Source organism: Siniperca chuatsi, linkage group LG14, assembly GCF_020085105.1.
Source record: "Siniperca chuatsi isolate FFG_IHB_CAS linkage group LG14, ASM2008510v1, whole genome shotgun sequence".
In the NCBI taxonomy this organism is placed as follows: Eukaryota; Metazoa; Chordata; class Actinopteri; order Centrarchiformes; family Sinipercidae; genus Siniperca; species Siniperca chuatsi.
In genome coordinates, this window is record NC_058055.1 from 25,916,665 (window position 1) to 25,936,760 (window position 20,096).

Consider the following 20,096-nt stretch of genomic DNA (forward strand, 5'->3'; position numbering starts at 1 on the left):
TTTTTTGAGGCTCTGTCATTGACAAGAATGACTGAGACGTTTCACTTTGCAACCAGAAATGTTAATAACAGTCACTTCACACAGAGACTCTGGAGTTGGGGGCCCCTGACCCTCTTGGGGTCTACTACCCTGTGGGCAGTAGAGGCCTTTCAACTGCTGATCCATGCACATTTATATTGCACTACCAATAAACCAAGAAGTGTGCTGTCACGGTATACTAAAAAGGACAACATATCACTTAATGAAAGTTTCTAAAAATGAGTTTTTAGTTCTGTCTAATCATGGTCCTCTGACAGTAACATCCAGATGTTTTCTCCTCAAGCTGCAATGTTAATTTTACAAATCCCTGCCCTCAGTAGCACCTCCTATCAAACTAAAGCCTCCACTATTAAAAAAAAAATCCATAGGGGTGCTTAGGGCTCGAAGATTGCATCTTATGAAACTGAAGGGCCTCTGCTTGTTTTTGCTGAGGTGGTGGGCGGCCATTTATGAGCTGCTAACATGAATGAAACAAGGTTTTAAAACAGAGTAGGTAACAGAGGATTTGTGTGGCTGCACTCGAGGGCCTTTGCCTGAAACACTAGTGCAGATTGTGTTGGGCTCTGAATGGCAGAGTCATCACCCTCTAACTCCTCTGCTCATTATACAACCTCTCCACCTTCACTCAGCAGTGTTTGAACAGCACTGAAGGACCCTACAAGAATGAGAAAACACGGCACCAATTTCATGAATGGGCACCGGTCCCCTCTCAAAATAAATCTGAGAGAAAAAACAAGGTGGGTAAATACTGCCGGTCCCAGCAGTTGACTGAGAGCGACAAGAGTCAAAATTGAATTTCCGTGGAAGTGATGTAATCCGCTGGCCTGGGTCAGACCGAGTTGTTATTATCTTAATTTGGGGTTCATTAATCGCCGGTGAAGCGGGCTGATGACAAGGTTTCCACCTTGTCCCAGCTGCACGGAGCTGCCAGCTGATTTAGGACGGCTCCCTGCCTCGGTATGTAAACCATTTGCAGCAGGAATGTATAAGCAAGCCGTAAAAATAGGATTTGGCCTGAGACGTACAAGACAGAAAGCGCCGTAAAACAACACGCTCCATCTCCACCGCAGCCTGGCGGGGGCGGCCGAGTTGTTTTGGGGGGGGTGGATTGTTGGTTAGTTCTCACAAGCGAAGGGAAGCCCGCAGGTTCAGAGTTCGGGCCCTGGCAACAGGCTGTAGATTTGAGGAGAAGGGGGTGTGTTTAAAACCGAGAATGGATTATAGGCTCCAAAATGCTGTAATCCTCCTCACATATAAACTATATATAACGTATGACTCTCACGAGGGGGTTTAGGGAGGAGACACTTTCACATGCAGGCAGGCAAACATACACTCGTTTTCATGTCTGTACACACACACACATATCTCAGAAAGTGCTGGAGAAGAGACCAAAGAGCTCCCTGTACTAAATCTGAGCCAGTAGAAAACACTACCTGAGACCAAATCATAAAACAGAGTGAAATAAGGCACAGCAACCTTTGTGACAGCATGAGGAGAAATATTGACAGGATGATGCGAGGAAGCAACACAGCTTACCACTTTCACATCCATCAGCATTCTGAAATCCCAGTTAATCATGTTTTAAAAGCACATACGAGCGGAAGAAACCAAAGGTGGGACAATTTATAGATTCATCACGGGCCAAGAAGAATAGAGAGACGAGCTCAACGCAGAAAGAGACTTTACCAATAATCTGCATCTCCTTAATTAACCCACGTTGGACATGACTGAAAAACACCGAATTGACATTGTAATTGATTTAAAATTTAGATATTCAAGAAATAATTTGAAATAAGGTACCACATTGTGTCTAACAGACAGAAAAGAAATACACAAGCAGACGTCGTGCACAGATCACAGTTACAATATGTCTGCACAAGAATGTTTAAGAAACAGTGACTTAACCTTAATCCTAAGCCAAACAACCCAGTACAAACGTCGGGCTTCTTCTTCTGGCTTCTTCTACGTTTAAGGAGTAAATATTTTTCGACAAAAAATTAACTGATTTAACATCAGAGCTGATGCAGAACCATTTTGTTGAATTTTTGCACGTTGGAATATTTGTTTGTAGCAGATTGAGATGTGGGAGAAACCATAGAGTCACAGAAGAAATGAAATGATCCTCTGAGCCCACAACATGCACAACTTTTCATTCATATAGTGGCAAAGACATTTATTCTCACTCAAATGAGATTGGCCTCCAACATCATTTAATATAGAGATTCTGTGATGGATATTTGATGCAATGAAGCCCAAAGAGTTCAAGAGTTTAGTTCACTCTGCTCTTTTTTCTTGCTGAGGTTTGACTCTGATGACTCTTTGACTCTAGTTAATACATTTCTAAAGCAGTATGTTTTTTGATACCTCTGTGCGTGTGATTCACCAGCAGGGCCGTATTCAGGATTTTCAGGAGTCCAAATCACCCAGCAGAACCCCACCCACCTAAGAAATAAAAGACTAAACTAAGGCTGCCCCCTAATAGTCGACTAAACCGTTAGTCGATGAAAAGAGTCTTAGTCGACCATGTTCCCATTAGTCGGGTAGTCGCAGAAAAAAACAACAACCTCATACTGCATTCGGTAGCTGCGCCTTGTCAACGAGACAAAACTATCTGGAGATTGTTGCAACACAGACATTTTCTCTTGTAACACAGGAAGTCACTTACCAGCGCACTGCTGCTAATGGTAATAGCTGCCATTAGCTAGTTAACTTAGCAGTCCTGTTATCTGAATCTGTCCGGAATGGAAGGGAACGGGGCCCGATTGAGCACCAGAACCGGAGCCGGGCTCAGCAGCCTCCCACTGAACACGAGACCGAACACAGCCTCCGAGATCGACGAGGTGATTTATAGCGGCTCTGGCCAGGACTCTGACTGATTAACAAAATGTTGCTGGTTGTTCCGACACATTCAGAATCATTACTGCTTTTGCAACTCGTGGCTCGCTTCGTGCCCCTTGTAAAATGTATTTTTTAAATGCTCATTATTAGGGTTTTGTATTTCTCTGTAATACGGTGTAGACCCTCATTCGTCCAGGAGTGTTCTATCGTAGAAAAGGTTTCAGTCGTAGTCATCTGGACACTGTTTTCATTTCTCTGTAATGTAGCACAGTGTTAACAATGTTACTTATAACATTCTTTTTCAGCCCAGGAACCATTTTCTGATGCCCCAAGAATATTAATTTAAGTAATGAATTTAATATAATAAATGTTCGACAACTAGTCGACCAAGAGCTTGAACCAATGAATCCTATTCAACTAGGAAAATCTTTAGTCGGGGGCAGCCCTAAACACCAATCAAACCCTTTGAAATTTAATGAAAATTATAACACACACAAAATTATACATTTCATTTATTGATTTAACTGTTTGATTATATTTCATGTACATTTTATCTCCCTGTATTATGGTCTAAATATGGTTTTAAAGTCTCTACACTGCCAGAAATGTAGTTCTCGTGGAGATTACACTTTTGTTTAGTATATTTGGTTTTTGTTATGCCTGCAAACAATCACATTTTAAGATATTTAGTCTAAAGATATTTGAGATTCAGCCTTGAAAAACCCAACGTGTAATCGTGGAAACTCCTCTTTGTGTCATTAAATCAAAATTTCCAGAAATATTACAGCACAGGAGGACATGGCCATGACAAATAGACAATTGTGAGTGCATGGATGTATGATGACTATTACAACTTGAAAATAGCAGCAAAAAAAGAAAAAGAATAATAAATCAGGAGAAGTGATCTTCATGGACTTGAAAATGTGAAAATATCCCTCAAACAGGTTTTGTATCTCTTTCTTGTTGCCGCTGTTTTTGAGCATCATGGTCAAGTGTCCTGTGATTTGATGTATTTTGCTTATTTCAGTTTTTCTTTACCCAGAAACCCAGAAAGAGTAACAATGAATGGTTAAAAAAATAGCTAAATTAGAGTTAAACTAGACAAACTGACAGGGGCAAAGTTGTGTTTGGATTTTAAAGTGTACCAGGCACATGTATGTTTGAGGCTCAGAAATGTTAAGACTTGAACATTTATCATATTGCTGCATTTTGTGTGTGCCCTCTGGCATACAATAATATCCAAGATCTCTATCCAAGTCTTTCTACTGACATGGGAGGTCCCATGGTTTGCACACTGATGAAGGGTGTCTACCCAAAAACAGCTGTACATTCTATTTTTTTTTTTACAGAAATGGTACTAGATAATATGATATATATAATATATATATTATAAGTGGAGTGCAGTCTTACTGATGTTTTTGTCCCATGTTTAATAAATAAAAACTATGTTGCTGGAGCAGCCAGATTCGCTTCACTAACCAAAAACGTCTCAACAGTGGCATCCTGTCACTATAGACTGTTCTCGATGCCACCGTGACTGACTCCCAGCTTGAATCAACGTTCATTTAGTGGCAGAAGGTGCCCACCACTGCTATTTCATTCAAAACACACAAACTGAGTGCCAAATAAAACTACCTGTCTTATGTTGTGTGGTTGGTTGTAATCATCATGTCAGGACGAAGAAAGGCTTTGATGTAATCTTGCGTGCAGTCCTCTGTCTTGTCAGGCTCATGGAGAAATTCAAAATTTGGTTAGACACAGCGGCCGTTGTTATAATTTAAAACAATAAAATTATGCCTGTTCTTGACTAGAAAGACGTCTGACTGAAGATTAAGAGAGGAGAATATAGTAGCAACTATATATAAACTTAACATTAACTTACTTTTAGATTGTGTCAACCATTCATCTATCCATATTGTAACTTTAATATTGTTACATCTGTCTACTCTCTATATAAGACGTCTTTATCTTTTTATTTATACAGGGAAACGTTGCTGAGAAAAATGCTCTCTTTTTCAGGAAGGCCCTGTTCACACTCACAAAGTTACATCTACTGCATGAAATTGAATTTCAGACAGTATTTATTTATTTTAGTTTGTCAAACACATCAAAAGATCATCTGCAAATAACTTAAGTTTGCAATGATATTTAGTTGTAGTGACACCTGTAACCTTTGGTTCTGGTCTAAATTTTGCTCGTGTAGTGGGGAAAGAGGACAGCCCTGTCTGGAACCCCTCTCCAAAATAAATTCCTCAGATAATACATTTGTTTTACTTTAAACAAATAAGGCATCTACAGCCATCACTGATAAATCTATATTGTGCTTTTTTGCATGTTGTGTAATGTTAAAGCATGTCCTTGTGTGCGTTTGTAGGTGTCCGTTTTTAATTGTTTAACTCACATGTATGTAAATCTTATAGAACCTTTGGTAATAGGTTAGTAAAGTTTAATTTTACTATCACAGTTTATCTGAAGGAGTTCTGCTGCTCTTCCTGAGGTTTTATCCATTTTTGTTTCCCATTTAAGGAATTTTTTTTGGAGTGTTTCCTTATCTGAACTGAGGGTCTAAGGACAGAGTCTCTTATGTTGTCCGGACTGTAACGCTCTTTGAGGCAAATTTGTGATTTGTAATTTTAGGCAACGTTATATAAATGAAATTGACTTGACTTGATACGACCCATCCGGAAGTAAAACATCTAATTTCATCAAGCTTAAAGGTCCGAAAGAGTTTTAAAGTATCATTCAGTTGGATACTGGTCAAACACAATCAATGGAAAAGAACAGACTTAAAGAACAAACTTAAAACTTATTGATATTTAAATACCAATAAGTTTTAAGTTGATGCAGAGCTGAGTTTTTGGTGTGCGGCAAGCTTCTTCATTTTTGGGATTTTAAAGATGTCACAATTCTATCATGAAGCGACAGATCGAGGAGTTTTTCTGCAGATAGGTGAAACTTTTTCTCGTTCAAAATTGCTTGTCATCTGGTCAGTGGTTATGATGGTGAGATTGTTTAGGAGTCAAAATGGCAGCATCAACAAAACACTGACGTCACTCACCTGCAAGTCATGGGCAGAGACACAGCGGAGGCCATAACTTAACAAAAAGCTGCTCTGTTGTAATGAGCAACTCCCTCACTTCCCAGCATCGCTCATAATTTAGCCTCCGTTATTTAGATTGAGAATAACCGCCGTCGTAATTCGTTCAGCTCGGTGGCAGGCAGCACAAATGCTTCTCATGCAAATGAGGTAAATGTGTACACCAAATTACAGCTTGTCATTCTGCATAACACAGTGGCAAACAGGACGATTCACAGAAGTGATCGTCCAGACGAGGCAGCACTGGCAGAATAAAAAAAGAGCCAAATGAAAATCTCCACAATGCAAAGATGATTTCGTGCTCTCTGAGGCTGCTGTTTGATTGGATTACGATACAAATGTGTTTTGAAGGGTATAAATCAAAATGTTGTAATTGCTGCTGAAAACTGGCAGAGATGAGGATTTGGGGAGCTGGACTCACCTCACTGAAAGATCTAAGTAACAATATGCATGTTAAAAAACTCATACTTATACATATCACATACTGTTCTTGTTTTATTTTGTTGTGTATGGACGTGTACATGCAGTCTAATGCATGGCAGAGGTCATGTGTTAGAAGCCCTGCCATAAAAAAAGCCCAAGGGGCAAGGGGGGAAGAGAAGAAAGCCGGCAGAGGGGTGGGGGGTGGGGGTGGGGGGGGGGGAGGGCGGCGGTACAGGAGGCGTCTGTTTTTCCTCAGGAACGAGGCTGCAGAGCGAAGTAGACATGGAAAAGCTGGGGAATGGGAAAATGGTGCACAGAGCAGCTACACAGCGCCTGAGCTGAGCTCCCAAACCCTGCACTCAGTTTTACTAGACTCAGCTCTGTTAAGTTTTCTTATTAGTTGTTGTGTTCGGGGCGACTCCGTCAGCCCTGGTCTTGCAACAAGTTTTTCATGAGAAGAGTACTAACTCTAAATTCTCTCTCAAAACTCTGTCAAATCACATGAAGTGGTCAGTGGTTAACATCACACACTGGAGTAAACATGTAGCTGTAACAGTGATGGCAATAGAGTCAAGAGAAACACATTTTCCAATTAGTATAAGAGTTACCCCATGGCTGCATTGCCTAGTCTAAAATTTATCTTTTTCTAAAAAATTTCTCACAACAGAGTTGCTGGAAACAATGAATGTTTGCTGGAAAAAAACAATTTAATCGGTTAATAGATTAGTTGTTTCAGCTCTATAATGATCACTGCGTTCCCTCTCCCCTGTGTGATTGCTGGACTTTGGTTTAAAAATGGCGGCTTTGAAGCAAAGCCTTAACACCAAAACTTGAAGTTTAAATTTGAGGTTTTAGACCTAAAGGTCCTACAAACTACATTGGTTTATTGTGTGTGAATTAAGCATGTTTGTGTCAATGAAATGATGAATGAACGGTGTACGATGACAGATTTTAAACAAGTGTAGTGAGCTTTACTATGATACACACACACTCCTTTCAGGTGCAGATCACCTTTAGATTTTTACTTTTCTTCTGAAAATAAAATGCTTAGTGTCCGCCCTCTGTAGAGCTTCACTTGGGTGGGTTTGCCTCACAGAAAAATTTAAGAATTACATGAAAGATAGTGTTTGTATGATTTGACAACTTACCTGATGTCATTACCTCTTGTGTTACTCCATGTAGGCTGAAACAAACACCAAGTCCTTTTCTTAGACAGAATTTGACCTGGGTCTGATGTTGCAGGGTCTGTCAGGGGAACCGGGGGGTCCACTGGCACCAGCAGGGCTTAGCCCAGATTGACCCCGAGCCTCTCATCTCCCTTTTCCCACAGGAGGACTGACCTGGCAGCCACAAAGCACTCATGGTCAGATTTATGTCCTAGTCGCAGAATTACACCCTACAATTCTCCAGTCATCTCTGTCTTAGGTGTAATTTAAAGCAGTAAATAGTATCAATTACAATTTATATACATAGCATTATCAGACTACAACACTGAGTTTAGATGTTTCTTTCAACACCAAGCTTCCAGAAGGTCTTCAGAAAAATCCTCCTTTACATGTCTGGCAGCAACAAAAGCGTTGTGTTAGGATTAAACAGAAGGTAGTTGGCAGGAGCAGCATTTGGCACCATGGCTTAGAAAGAAAAGAGTGCCACATACACCTACATTCACACATCTTTGTATGGGTGATTGGTTTATGGAAAACAAGGTTTCCAGATTCTCTTTTAACATAGCTGAATGTTAAATCTAGTGCTGAAGCTCCTCTAATGGCCACTAGAAAACTCAGTATGTACTGAAATGAATGATGGGTAAAACCATCAACAATACATCAATGCTTTTTTTTTTCCAAGTTGAGGTCTCAATTTATAATTGCGCATCACAGGTTTTATGAATTAAACTAAACGCAGGTTACACTTACCGTCAGGCAATGCTACACATTCCTGGGAGCTACACACACACACACACACAGTGTTTCCATCACTTCAGAGGACATTACATTGACATACATTAATTTCCTGGAGACTTACTCTAAACACTACTTGGCTAACCTTAACCCAAACCTTACACTAACCTTAAACCAAATCTTCACTCTAAATTTTTATGATTTACAGTACGTTATGCGGACTTGCGTTTTGTCCACAAAAGGAAGGCGAGTCCCCACAATGTGATTGTGTAAAAAGATTTATGTCCCCACAACATGAGTAACACAAGTCCACACACACACTCACACTCACACACTCATATTTACAGTACGTAGTCTGAAGTCCCAAGTGGTAGGATGAGGACACACCAGCAGCTCCTTTTTTTCAAACTATTGATATTGTTGTCCGACACAGTAACAGAAACAAAGGGGCTGAATGAAAAGTCAGTCTGAACTTTTCACAGCATGATAAAAACATGCAGCGACCCACACTACTAAAAGTTTATCTTCTCTAAATAATCAAAAAGGCCTCATTCATTCTGTTGCAGTTTGACACTTTGTTCCTTTCCTGTTTGATTTCATGAACTCATTTAAAGGATTAAGATAAAAAAAAAAATCACACATCACAATCACACCATGGATGCTGAAGTCTGCCACCTTCTGCCAACATTTCATAAATTACAAATTTGTCTTGACCATTGACTTTAAAATTTGAGCACAAGAACCTTTTCTAAGTGCTGAGGCTGTATTCACTCCAAATCAGGTGTTGCGACGGGGGTCTGGGCATATTTATTTGTGCTTTAGAACATAACTGCCGTGAAACAATTAGAAAATAACGTTTTATTTCTCTGATTCACCGGCTTTCTCGCTACCACCGCTCCCTCTCATCATTCACTCTCCTGCTCACTTGACCACCGCTGCTCTCTCTCTCTCAATTTGACATTTGACATGTGTTGCCACAGTTCTCAGCTCAGTCTCTCTTCCATCTTCACAGTTGCTCAGTGAACAGCGGAATGCTACAATGCTACATAAACAAGGTTTACGGCTTACGTGATTGGCCACCGCAGAGTGATGTTGGGTTACGTTTCTCCAAAAGTAGATTCTGTTCCATCCCCTGCGGTCCCCACCGCCGCAACCTAAACGGACTACCCACATTTAAATGAATGGGAGTTTTCGAATACAGCCTGACTCACAAAGCAGGCCTATTTCAACACCCCTAAATCCTTGACATGCCCATTCAGCAGCCATATTGGAGGTTCTAAGCAAAAAGAGAAAAGGCATTTTCTCTATAAAACTTTTAACCGTCACTGCAACTAATCGTTTCATGACTGATCCATGATGGCGTAAGATAACGTAAGCCTTTTTAATTTTGCCTCATTTTCATAAAGTTCTCCTTTCAACGTCCGTGATATGGTACAGTTGCAAAGCCTTGTAATTCACTAATAATACTTTTTTTTGTTTTTTGGCTCACAGGTCTGGAGACAGAGCCTAAAGGTGGGAAAAAAAGTATCAGGGAAAATCCAGTCACTGCCGCCTCGCCCTGTGATGGCATCCCACGCTGATACTGTAAAGGTCATCCCATCAGCCAACAACAGGATATGGTTATGATAAGCATCCAATCAGAGCTCACGTTGCTGTGATAAGCATCCAATCTGAGTGTGAGAGCTTGTTGCTGCATTCCACAGGCTGATCTGACACTATCATGAGGCCTGATGCTGGCTGGGACACAGAGCTGTGAGGCTATTTTAGGGTCTTTACAGATAGGAGGGAGTTTCAATACAGCTGAGAAACTGCTGCTGCACTCGGAACAAAGGATAATGTTACTTTATTCTTCTTTGATTTTCTGGTCAAAACTGTTTTAACATGTCTAGTTGATATTATATTTCTCCACTGTTAAAGGATTCTGTGACAGTGTTAAGAACGGGAGATGCTACTACACAAAACGCCTTTTCATTGCATGTTTAGTTCACATTAAAAAATTGACAGATAATATGAAGGTTAAAGTTAGCCAGTGGCTAATTTGGGATAATCTTAATTCAGAAATAACTTTGACTGCAAATAAAAACTTCCCTGAGGTTAAACTCATTCTTAGAAATATGTCGATCCATCCTCCACACCCAATTACACTCCACGGCACTATTTCAGTGTCTCTTTCTACATGTGTTTCTTTTCCATAATTGCTTTCTTGTAGGAAAATTGTCTTAAATTTGGAATTTTAAAGATACACTCCTTGATGTGTTCATTAATCAGTAATCTCAAATTGTCCTTCCACCTCACTGTGGATTCTCAATATGAACTCAATATTCTCACTTGGTCTAACACCAGATTCATTCTCATCTGTATGAAAAGGACCTGTTCAGGGTGAACCCAACCTCTCGCCCAATGTCAGCTGGGATCGACTCCAGCCCCCCATTGACCCTCTAAGGATAAGCAGTATGGATAATGGATGGATGGATGGATGGATGGAACATGCATTTACTCAAAGATGTGCACTCAAATTTGGAGCATGTGGACACAACCAGGCTAATCGTTCACATGAAACTAAATGCATGAGTGTGTGAACTGTGTTAAATATTCTAAATGTTAAAGCTGCATTAACTGACGTTTCAAAGCTAACTGATACAAAGTTACCATCATATCACTGTACACCTCTTAGCATTTAGTTGCATATTGACACATCCAGCAGAAACAGAGCAACATTAGCATTCATTTGAAGTCACGTTTGTGTCCACCTGGTGAATGTAAGTCCAATATTCACTCCCTTTTAGCTCTGTTTTGGTCTCTATCAACTTCTGAGAAACGATATCTGGCTTTTTAGCTGCTAAACACTCCACTATGTTCACCAACTAGTCGCTAACTTTGTCTGTCTGCCTTTTGGTGCTGGGCAGGTAGCGCACAGTGGGTTCATCAGAGCTTGTTTTTGGCTGAAAACAGCTGCCTGCTGCTGCTGGAAAAAGAGGTTGATGAGAGCACTGAGACTGAACCATAGAGTAAATGTACCAGATAAAAGAGGATAGAAAAGCTAAAAAGTTTTCTGTGAGTTGAGTTTTCTCACTATGACTGACCCCATTGTCTTAAGACAGTCATTTTGTAGAATAATAATAGAAATGTTGATTAATTCAGGTTTAACTGTGAGGTTGAAGAACATTTTGGGGATTTAGGGTGTTAAAATCAGGAAGTGTATCTTTAAGATAGCAGGCTACTTTTTTCATGAAATTGGTTTGTGTGTATGTTGTGACTGTGTGTCTTCCACACATTACACTAAATGGCAAAGAGTATGTGGACACCCGAACATTACAGCCATATGTGATTGTTGAACGTCTCATTCCAAAACCATGAGCATTAATCTGCTGCTGTAACAGCCTCCACTCTTCTGGTTTCAGGCTTTCCACCAGATGTTGAACCTGCTGCAGCGATTTGCTCCCATTCAGCTACAAGAGCATTAGTGATGTCAGCCACTGATGTTGGGTGATAAGGTCTGGCTCGCATTTGGCATTCCAGTTCATCCCAAAGATGTTGGATGGGGTTGAGGTCAGGGCTCTGTGCAGGCCAGTCAAAATTCTTCCACAGCAAACAGGGAAAACCATTTCTTTATGGACCTCTTTGTGCACGGCGGCTCTGTCATGTAGAAACAGGAAAGGGACATCCTCAAACTGTTGCCACAAAGTGGTAAGCACACTATTGTCTAAAATATCATTGTATGATGTAGCATGAAGATTTCTAATAGTACTAGTACTTAGTAACTTAATTGTACTAAGGAGCCAAACCATGAAAAACAGACCCGGGCCAAACAAGGCATGTGGACAGAGGGCCACCTCAGCCCATAGAGTGTAGAAGCCTTGTGGATAAAATTACCAACATCCAATAATTATCTCCTTTAAGGATTTTGTGGTTCTTCTTCCAAAAGATACTGTTAAAACAATGAATAACCTCTGCTGCAGATTAGGACTCTAGGCGATACTCTATATATTGATCCTGTAAGCAGAACCAAGTGGAAAGCATCTGCTTATTGGCCAAAGATTGATGTAGGACTTTGGAAACAGAACGAGCAGATCCTCCAGATTTGTGTGATTATCTTAGTGTGTCGTAAAAAAAAATACCCTTAAGCCTGTCTTTGAGCACACCTCGAGCTCGCTGTGTCTCTACCTGCAGCAGGTAACATCTGTCAGTGGGCGAACACGTCTCCTTACAGCACCGTGTGTGAAAACATTTTTAGCCTGGGTGGCCCCAGTGGGGAAACGAAGCCCTCACCCTGGTGTTTAACATTGCTTCCTAACTTCACCTCTCCCCAATGCTCCTTCCAGGTAAAACTAATGGGCGACTCCACATCTGTGGCCCATTCACTGTTTTAATGAGCAGGAGAGAGAGCTGAGTATGAATGGACAAGCAGGGACTTTAACTAGCGGCCTCTGCCATTAAGAGCCTGTAGGGCAATTATGTTACCAAGCACAATGACCTCAACACCACTACAGAGTGTTATTATACACAACCGCCTTCATACAGCTCCATCTGATGCATTTCTTTATGTTATATTATATGATTGAAGGATAAAGAAGTTGTCAGACATTTAGGATAACCTACTTTATTAAATCAATATATGCAATGACGCTAACCTGTTGATAACTAGCTAACCTCTTAAATTTCCCCTTAGTTTCTTTTATTTAACTCACTTTATGTCAAGCCTGTAGACCATATAAAGAGAAAAACATTAAAGAAAGATAATTTAAAAGGAAAAAAAAAAAGATTTCAAAATTAGATAGTTACAAAATGTGACTCTTTATTAACACTTCACTAAAATTTGGAAAATCTTTTTTGAGATTTTAAAAGGTCGGCATATACTGTAGCTCACATTCAATTCAGCTTGTTCCAATGGTTTACGTTGCATACAATATCAAACAACTCAACTGTTTTTATGTCTGCATCAATATTACATCAACTACTCTGGATTATTTGTTCACTATTTTATACACATTTCCCTGAAATTCAGTCTGACATAATATGGTGTTTTTACAAGCTGTGAGATCTCCACTAGAATTTAAAGTAACGCTTTCTGGGATTCAACAGGGTTTGGTTGCACAGCAAGAGTGGATCCACCATTAGGGTGTCAGAGTTGACAACATGATAACAGTTGTATAGTCTGAATTCTCTGTATGTTAAACAACGTTTTCCCTACAGCTTTATTGCTCTCTTTTTCGATAAGAACATAAATAAGGTAAAACTACGTCTAAACTGCAAACAAACTCATAGCTCATAGCATCTTGCATGTTGGTTAGCAGCTGGTTATTTTTCAAACTCTTGCTGCTGTTTGTCATATCCCTGTTGGTCAGTTTGAACTACGATCAGTGCTCCTCTTGGTCAGGTTAGTTTACAGTCCAACGTTGATGCAATAATTAAACCAATCAACATTTTTTAACATAGTAAAACACAGCTAAACAAGAGCATTGCTATGTTGTATTGAAATAGATGTAGTTGAGAATTAGCTATGCTAATTAAGCCTTTCACAAAACCTTTCATATAAATAAATGAAAAACATCAGTCATTTTATGGACGTGTTTATCCAAAGACCCTTACAATACACAAACTTGTCGTGTCCTGCAACTGTGGAAAATATTAATAATAAGTTAAGTTACGATAATTTAAGATAATATAAGATGCTCTGGAAAATGAAATAACATGAGTCATTAGGCAAGAAGTTCACTGGATACAGGAAATGAGAAAGTAAAATTTAACAAAACAAATACATCAATAAGATCAGGAATGATACATAAAACTTGAAGGGGAAATAGTGTTAATTCAGAACAATATACATGGTCTCCAAATGTGCATTACAGGTGCAATTTGTAAGATCTGAGACTATTCTCCACCTGTCGAATTCATACTCCAAAAAGATAGGGGGCAGCATATCACATATCAGGTCATAACTACTGCTAACTGCCATTAGCTCGCAGCTCAGTACATCTTCCAGCTGAAACTACTACGGACTATACTTACTATCGCCTCTTGGGTCACTAAGTGGTACTACAAGACAGGACGGGCCGGGGCTAGCTGGTTAGCATGCGAACTTCAGTAGATATCTCTGCAACACAATACATAGAAGTCTTTCATATAACGTCAAAACTGTTTCTTCACATTCTGTTGATAAGTTTATTTAATTTTTGAATGTTTTAAACTCTTAAATCTTGTATATACTTACACATTGCACCTTTAATGCTCACGTGAGCTCATCAAAACTAGGTCAGACTTATGAAAGGATGCTGTTCCCTTTCAGGTTGCAACACTTATTACATACAATGTTCAGTGGTTGCAGCCTTTTTGTTAAAGTGCTTTTAGAGAAGTTGGTCCCTGAACCGTCTCCACCTCTAGATTTCTCAGGGTCAAACCTTTATGTCCATGTTTTGACTGTCAGCCTTTCTAAACCCTCTGGGGTCGTCTGACACAGAGCAGCCACCCTCTGTTAAATCTACTGCTGTGAAATCATTAGAGCCCGATCTGCCGGTGGTCCACGAGTCCAGAGCACAGGACCTGACTGTGTGTGTGTGTGTGTGTGTGTGTGTGTGTGTGGAGGGGGAGGCTAGGTTTGATGCTTTTGACCAGTGTAAGTATAAAACAGACGATCAGCATGGATAAGTGAAGCTTGCAATTGAGACATTTAATGCTGAATTACATGTTCACAAAGAATTTTTTTTTAAATCATTTTCATTATTGACTAATCTCTTACTTATTCTGTCAATTAACTATTTAAGCATTTGGTCTTTAAGACTTCAGATAATAATAGCAAATGTTCCTGAGTTCACAAGTTCAAAGTAACATCTTAAAATGATCTTAATTTTTCTGAATAATGCAAAAAAATCTCAAGGATTTCAAATTATGTAACAGAAAAAACAAGCAAATCCTCACCTTTGAGCCACATTAACTTGAAAATGTTTTCAACATGATAAATGTCTTAAATTGTTAATTGATTGTCAAAATAATCATTGATTAACTTTACATCAACTGACTAATTGATTATTTGATGAATCGTTTCAGCACTAATGAATTATGCTGGCCTGAAAAAGTAGGCAAACTGCTTCACAAACTCATCCTCATTACAGTTACGGATGAAACAGGAAGTGTAATTCCAGTCAGTGATGACCTTAAGGCATCAAATACCACCAACACATCGCCAAACAGTTTTTACACTGTTAATGTTTCCTTGCCAGACAGTAAAATGTTTCCTGTGTATCAGAGATTATCATCTTGATATAATGATGATCTTTGTATTAATGAGACCATTATTACAATGTCAGAAAATTAGATGACACCAATTTCGATGATCGATTAATCATTTCAAATCATTTATCAGGCAAAAACATCAAACATTTTCTGGTTGCAGTTTCTCAAATGTGAGGACTTGCATTCTTTTCTCTGTTTTATATCATTGAAAGTTACATTTCGTTGGGTTTTTGAGTGTTGGTCGGACAAAACAAGCAATGTGAAGACATCATCTTTGGCTCTCGGGCATTCTGTACTCTTAATTTTATATGTTTAATCTTGCCTTGTTCGTTTCATCGTTTCTGCACTGCACTTCCAAAAAATCACCTGTCACTCAAGCGGCGTGACATCTTCTCTTTGATTTTCTGCTGATGACATTTAGGTTTCAGCTTCTGTTATTTATTCCAAACAAATGACTGCTGCTGCTGGAAAATAAAACGCTTTCTGTACAGCCAACGATATTTTCTACCTAAGATCTGCCAAACTACCAGCAAGTGTAAAAACTGTCATGAACTGCTTATAGGTTTAATTAGTTCTGTTTTATAACAGTTGGAGTTGTACAACTGTCATTAATTTATATAAGAAGTGCCCGATCATTACTGTTAAACTTAGTGTCCAAATGACTTGTCAGATAAACAAAAAAAGTTAAAACGGTTGTTACAGAAAGTGTTGGAGTTTATGTCAGTTTACGTCCCTTCATCCCGTCACTGTCACCTCTGCTCCGCATTCCAGCCGTCCTGCTCTTATCTTTATTGGCTGTGGACGGGGAGAATTACAGCAGTTAGAGGACAGTTTCTGGAGCTTTGGCACACAGATGACCAGAGAGACCAGAGAGCAGACGTTCATGGAGACGACAACCACTTATCAATGGATACATGACAGAAGATAATAAAATATATAAGAACAGAAGAAAGCAGCTACTGACACGGTGGACAATTTTCTGTGTCCAGATTATGAGACAGACTAGAAAGCGAGAGATAACTGAAAAAAACAAAACGTTTGTGCAGTGGCTGTAGTAAAAGTAAATGGTCTGGTAAAGCTCCCAAATGACAAACAATAAACTGTCTCGTCTTAATCTCTGCTTGAGTTGTAGCTTGAGAACATACAGCTCAGACTCACAGCCTGATTTTTTTTACATTTATACAAAGAAAACTGTTATTTGATTGATATTTTGTGAATGAAACACTGGAGATATATATATATATATATATATATATATATATATATCCAACCTAAACCAAAACAATTTTACAAAAAATTGATGTCAGAGCAGTTTTATTGTTGATTTGACAAACATGCAGATTCATGGTACGGTTGACAAACCATAGACAGGACTGATAACTCACAGCCACATCATACCTGTGCCAAACAGGGTCAGGCATACAATACAGTTCATTAAGCTGACAACTGGATGTGAGACGTCTAAATGACATCACCGGCAGTGAGATCATACTTCACCAAAACACACCTCTGCAAAAACAGACACAGCTCAGGGCCTCCATTATTTGATTGATTGACTGAATCCAATTTATAGAAGAAAAACTCAGTGAGCTCTCTTTTGCAGTAAGTGTTGTTGCAGTTACATGAAAAAATACAACATTGCTGCTAAAAGTTATGAAATAAAGACTTTAAGGCTAAAAATAAAGACAATAGTTAAAAGATGACAAAATAAATGATGACAAAGGACAAAGATGTAAATTATAACAGTCACATTCAGCTGACAAACTGTGAGAAAAAAAAAGAGTATTCTGAAGGTTATTTCACTGATATCCCTATGGTAATCTTAAAAGGGTCTGTTCACGCAAATTACGCGAAAAATAACAGATTTTCTCACTTATTTCTTGTGGTATCTTTGTACAGGCTTTGAAATATCAAAATTAATATAAATAAGCACTCACAGCATTGAAAAAATACATTTAAAAAGCTCTACAGCAACATCTCAGAAACAATGTCCTGCTGATCTGGATAACCCACAGAGTACTATCAACAGTTTATTTGGTTAAAAATAGTTTCTAAGTAAACAGTGTTAACAGTGTGTTCTGTGGATTAGCCAGAGTCACTTACATTTTTTTAAATGTAATTTTTCAATGTGAGCTCCACAAATGAATTCCCATTCACCTCCTTTGTATTGGGGAGGAGCCAAACATCTCAGAGACATATATCACAAAACCTGGGAACATAAATCCAAAACTATATTTGCATGGCTAGATAGCAGTAGAGGCAAATGACACTGGGTTTTTGTAATTTGTGTGAATCCTATGAATTTCTAAAAAAAAAGACTGCACTGAACCGAATTTGACAACCAGCAAAACTCAAGTTTGAGATTTGAAACTTCTTGAAATCAGAATTGGATGAGAATGAGCAGTAGTTGCTTTCACAAGGACTGATCTTGTTATCAAAATTTTTGATGAGATTTTCTCCAAAACCATGTTCCGTCAATATGACCTATATGTATAAACTGAATGGAAATATCGGTATGGTAATTTTGAGCACCTTGTGTACCCTGTCTTACTCCACTTTAGCTAGGCCCACAGACGACACACTGAGTGGGGTTACTTCTCCCATCAGGCACTGGGCCTCTGAGGTACTCCTGGACTGCCATGGCATGACCCAGTTTGTTCACATTTCCCAGAATGAGGAGGAGCTGCCATGCCTAATTGTACCCAGTGGGTTTAATTAGCTTTGCGTGTCGGCGTCGATGCACGCCAGAGGTGGATATATATACTGTAAGAGCCACTGTATGATAAACACTTCGGGCTGAGCGTGCTCTGCAGCGATTTCCGTGCTGAGCATGCTCGGCTTTGAATCAGGGGGAATATTTGTTTGGAAATGTGGAGTTGAGGGTAAGCACTCTGAAGAGGAGGGAAGCAGTGTCTATTGAAAAATCTACATGATGACACAAACAATTATGAGGAGAATTCATAACACGGCCAAGATGGCTCCCTATGACCTATTTTGGATGTTTCCCCTGGCAAAGCAGCAAGAGGGGGGAGAGAGAGGCAGAGAAAGAGAGAGATGACTGGAGGTTATTGGGGTTGAAAGCAAAATATGAAGAGGCTATTACTGCCGGCCAGGTCTTTCAGCACCTCCAAATGATAGCAAGTACAGAGAAAAAAAGAAAAAGAAAGAGATCAAAAAGAGGAAAGATTCTGGTTAAAGCTTTGGTGGAAAGTGATGCATTGAGAAAGAATGGAGGAAGAAGTGATACAGAGAGAGAAAGAGGAAAAGAGTGAGAGGGGGATGGGAGTATGACCAGTATTGTATTTCATCTCTGTGTAGTGGACGTCTTAATCAACAGTGTCAGGTTTTCTTTCTGGAGGCTGCATGGTGTTTTTCATGCTGACAGCGGAGGTAACATGTGAGTGGCAAGCAGGACAGAGAGGAGGATGTGCCTTCATTCTGCTCATAAGCAACACCAGTTTGCATAGAAATGTGTAAAAAGTAATATTATGAACATTTCTAATACACATGCTAATTCAACATGTGAATGTCTGCAGAAAGCAATGTTTGTAATGTCTTATTATTAACTTGTCAGTCACTTTGAATTGCCAAAGCCTGCGCAAAAGGTACAAATACAGTTTGATTAAATGTAGAAGATGCAGTGGGGTTTGCTCAGGCTTGTGCAGTTGACTATTTGACAATCGATGAATATCCTCCCTCACAAAATAAAACAAGAGTTACAAAGTTGCAATCGTATTAAAAACCTTGTGTATTATATTATCATTTTGCACATCTGAGTTCTGCATATCAAAATGCACATCAATTCAGCTGTGGGGTTACAAAGGTTTTAGGTACCAGGCCTATAAAAATAACATCATTATGGAGTATTACAGGAATATTATAGTGGCAACAAAGGATACAGACACATACTATCAAGTCTGATAAGTTCAGCAAAACCAAAGCACCTCAGGGACACTGTAAGTTTCTTTAGAAATGTAGCCCAGAGCTTTTCAGATCCTCTGTTATTCATCATTCAGGATTTTAATGTCCAATAGAGTAATTTAAGGAAAAGTTGCAATAAATCTCTACTAGAAATGTGTTTTTCTATAACTGTGTATTTCTGCATTAGGTGGTCTTTCTGTGTCTCTTTTAACTCGATTGATTAATTTGGTCATCTTTATGGATCTTTTTCTTTGCATTGCCTCAGTCATTTCTGTTGCGTTACTGTTTTTTTTATTATTATTATTATTAAAGGTTATTATTTCAAAATACTCCAGTCCTGCTTTCAAGATGCTATGGAAGAAAAAGTCGTGCTAAGTATCAAAAGTAAAAGTGCTCATTATTACAACTGACTCCCTTCAGAGTGTGAAATGAATGATGCAAAGCAACATTTTAGTGTTGTAGCAGCTCCAGGCGGTGCAACCTCTGTGGGTAATTCACACTACAGCAATGCATTTTATGAGTCAATCGTGTGTTTTGACTGTTAAATCTGAATCTGCAAAAGAAACTCCAGGTAGAAGAAGTGTAAAACGAAGTGTGAATACTTAAGTTCCACTGTCTCAAAATTATACATGCAATTTACAAGTATG